General features: G+C 39.2%; 1 protein-coding gene across 1 annotated transcript in view; it reads right to left on the reverse strand.

Annotated features, from left to right (window-relative positions):
* The window catches only part of Smyd3 (SET and MYND domain containing 3), a 585,040-nt gene that overhangs the window by 423,054 nt on the left and 157,860 nt on the right, over positions 1-4,126 (reverse strand). The gene's annotated exons all lie outside the window — the stretch shown is intronic.

Raw genomic sequence — 4,126 nt, forward strand, 5'->3', positions numbered from 1 at the left:
AAACAAAAAAAAAAAGAAAATAATAAAAATTGAAAAATAATATTTTCCTTCTCTAGTCTGCAGCATCTTAATTCTCTCTCATTAATTCTCTCAGAGTAATTTTATTTATGGGGGGGAAGACTATATGTCACTTTATGAACCTGACAAATGGCTCTCCCCAAAGTTATGGGATCTATAGTTAGTACTCAGTCATAAAATATTCACTTTGAAACTTTTTATTAGAATATTTGCCTGCCTGATTAAAGATGAAATAGAGCAGCATTAAAATAAATTTGCATGGGCTGAATACAGAGCAGGAAAGAGAGGGCTGGGCCAGAAGGAGACGAGCCACAAGGATAAATATTACCTAGGTAACCCATAGAGCACACAGCCACATGGTAGCGTGTGATCTGAAGGCAAAGAATTAAAACGTTATTCATCAGATGATAAAATATCTGCAGATCTAGATTCTTGGCCTAATTCTAAAACAGGAGAAAATGAGGTTTATTATTATTGTTATTCTCAGTTCATAAGCAAATCCCCACACTCTCATACCAATAGTACTTTGGGGAAACATTTCAGATTCTCATTTGGATATACTTAGCGTACTTCTCAAAGCACTGGCACACTGATTCTGGTACAAACAGATCTTATCAAGGAACTGAGCATTTACATGTAAAAGCCTTTACTTGGAATTCCTCCTCCTCAATTGCAAAAATCTCCTTAAGACAAAAAAATATAAATTAACCCCACTAGCCAGGTCTTACCTATAAACCCTCAGGAAGTCCACTAGCCAGGTTTTGTCTATAAAGCCTCAGATGACCGGATCTTTCTCACACCCTTAAGACAGTTGGATTGGAACTTAGAATTTAAAAATTATATGTAAAAAAAAATGAAATGTTATAAAATTGTAGGACCTCAATACTGCATCAGGATCATTAAAATCCCACAAGCATGTATCTGATGTTAAATGAATAAAACCACCCCTTGGCCCATCCCTCTGAATAAGCAGAAGACCACTTAACTCATTACTAGCAACCAAAGTGCACCCGCTGAAGACAAGGGCTAGGTCTGTCTGCCTCGCAAGTGGCCCCGTTCCCTCTTCCAGAGGTCCTGAGTTCAACTCCCAGCAACGACATGGTGGCTCACAACCATATGTAATGGGATCTGATCCCCTCTTCTGGTGTGTGTCTGAAGACAGCTACAGTGTACTCATACACATAAAATAAATAAATCTTTTTTTAAAAAAAATGTGAAGCTATCTACTTAGAGCCCTTCCTGGTTGGGAGGGTCTTTTATTGGTTGAATTAATTATAGTTTTATTCAAGTTTTCTATTTCGTCATGTTTGGTGTCGATACCTATTTTTGTTAGGTTCTGGAAATTCACCAGTTGTTGCACCCAGATACCTAATTCCTCTGCAAAGGATTGGTTCACAGGATCCCTGTCTAATCTTTTCTATTTATAATAAGTAGTGATGTTCCCACTGAGCAGGCTCCCTCTCTTCTCAAGCCTTCCTCCCCAGGCTCGACAGAGCAAGGATGTCAGCCACGTTGATCTTTTTTTTCAAAGTTCTACCACTTGGTTTCATTCATGTTCTTGAGAACTTTTTTTTTTAATGTTTTGATTTCATTTACAAAACCTAGTTTAGTTTTCCTTTTAAATTATTACTAATTCTCTTCTTGTTTGCCTTGTGTTTATTTCTTTTCTTTTCTTTTCTTTTTTTTTTTTTTTTTTTTTTTTTTTTTTTTGTAGTTTGTACAATGTTAAGTAAGAACATATGGTCACTTCTGTTGGTTTGTTATATAAAGTTTTCCAGCTACCCCTCCTCCAATAGTGTCAAGCTTTTCATCAACTCCTAATCCCACAATAGAAGGCTCCTGTGAGCGCGAGTCAGAAAAGAGAAAACCTTAGAACTTCCTCATATCCAGCCCGAGAGCATATTTCCCCTTTTCTTTTTTATGAGACTATGAGTCATTAGACACAAAAAATGAAGTTTCAAGGTTATTGTCAAAGAACATACCATGATTCCCATAGTTAATTACTTCCATATTAACTGGGGTTTTACAAATCTCTGATGTATTCTTTCTCTGGTTTTATTATTCTAAGCTTCACATCTGGACTTCTCACAATGCCTGACTTTTATAGAAGGAATGAGTTGTGTAATAAAAAGCACTGTTGTGGGCACACTGATATTCAAGCCAATGTTTGATTCTGGGGCTTTGCTTCAAGGCTCTGTTGCAGAATGCTATGGACTCCACTGATATTCAAGCCAATGTTTGATTCTGGGGCTTTGCTTCAAGGCAGTGCTGTCGAATGCCGTGGACTCCATCCTCTAAATGCGTACATTTCTTCCATGCATTAAAAAACAAACTAAATTACTGCACATAACCGAAAGCAACGCCGTAACTTTTTGAAACTGTCTAACTCTAGATGTTTCTCTACATCAAGCACCCCAGCCCTCCAATCGGTACAAATTCATCCAAATTTTATTGAGAAGCCTATAAACCCTATGAAATAAAGTGTCTCCTCATAAACACGGGCAGTGGGAAAGTGACCAATCAGCCCAGACCACTGGGAAGTGACATCCCGGGCTGCTCCTTTGTTGTCTCTGTAGACCGGACTGCAAGCCTTCAAATGATTCCCCAGAAATGCTGTGTCAAAGGCACAGAAGACTACGGAGGGGCAGCGCTGGGATGAGGAACACAATGTGTGTGGAGTCTATCTCTACAGCCTCACATTTATACAGAAAGTTCCAGGTCCTTCTAGAGCTAGAATACCCAGTGGATGCTACTGCTATCTAACCCTTCGGTCTTTATTTTGGTTGGGAGATTTTATTCACTACTTACTGATTTTGAGAAAAGTCTTTCCATTGCAGGAAGAGGCTTCTAGGAACCTGAGCTACTGTGTTCAGAGGGTATCTCTCCTTGCAGCCAGGCCACACACTGATACGGCGGGAACCAAGCATGACTGTCAGGCGCAGTGGTCAGCAAATGGACTGTGCATACCAGATCGTCCCCACTGCAGCTACCCACAGCTATAACACAGATGTTACACGAAGTCAGACAGGCAAGTTTAGACACTAACTCCATTCTTCATTAGCCTGAATAATACAGCAGGGAAGTTATTCAGCGTCTCTAGGTAGGTCTCAACTTTCCATCCATAAAATAGGGATAACTGCATCACTAATCTCATAGGGATGATATGAAAATATGTAATACCAGTCAATGTGCATAAAGCAATTAGTATCTGGTGGCTGCTGAATGTGTGTTCATTAAATTAATATATGAGCAATTACATACAAAGGTCAGTACCATTTTTCGAATACAAACAACTGAAATAATTCATCCACTTCAGATCACTTTAAAGGAATTGCAAGGTTTCGTGAAAGATATATAAATGGCCAAAGGTCTATGTAAAATGCCTGACAACATGGAATGTTAATATCATAAAATGCAATCTAAGGGTGAAGGTACAGATCAGTAATAGAGCTAGCACATATGGGACTCAAAGCTTAGAACAGGAAGAGGAAAGAAAAGGGAGAACTGCGATGAACTAAAACCATCACAAGCTACCACAAGCTGTCACTGCACGCCTGTTCCATGTAGTTCAATGGAAAGAGAGACTTTATGAAGTTTCGGTGAAGAAGGAGAAGGCTTATTAACCTCATGCACTGCAGGGGGGAATGCAAAATTGCATGATCACATTGGAAAATGGTTTGGCACTATCTTGTTAAGTGAAAAATACACTTATTATATGACCCAGTGATTTCACTACTTGTATTTACATGAGCACAATTAAGCCATATGTCCACACAAAGACCTGAATACTGACAGCAGCTTTGGCCACAGTTCCTAATCACTGGAGAGAATACAGATGCTCACTGGCAGGTGACAAGATATACAAGGTATGTCAGTCCCTTACAATTGCCACTCTGTAACAGCAGGACACAGACGGCAATGGGAATGAGCCTTAGAAGTCATTATATTAAGTGAAGTAAGTCAAAACAGAGATTTAAAAGCAAGCCAACTAATCTAGAAGCCCGATGCAGATCAATGGTTACTACAGCCGGGTATGGAAGGATTGTCGCCAGAAAGAGATCTGGGAAGTTGAAGGTTATTGATTGAATGTTCTAAATACTGGTGGTGG

The sequence above is a fragment of the Mastomys coucha genome, unplaced genomic scaffold, assembly GCF_008632895.1.
Source record: "Mastomys coucha isolate ucsf_1 unplaced genomic scaffold, UCSF_Mcou_1 pScaffold1, whole genome shotgun sequence".
NCBI classification, from domain to species: Eukaryota; Metazoa; Chordata; class Mammalia; order Rodentia; family Muridae; genus Mastomys; species Mastomys coucha.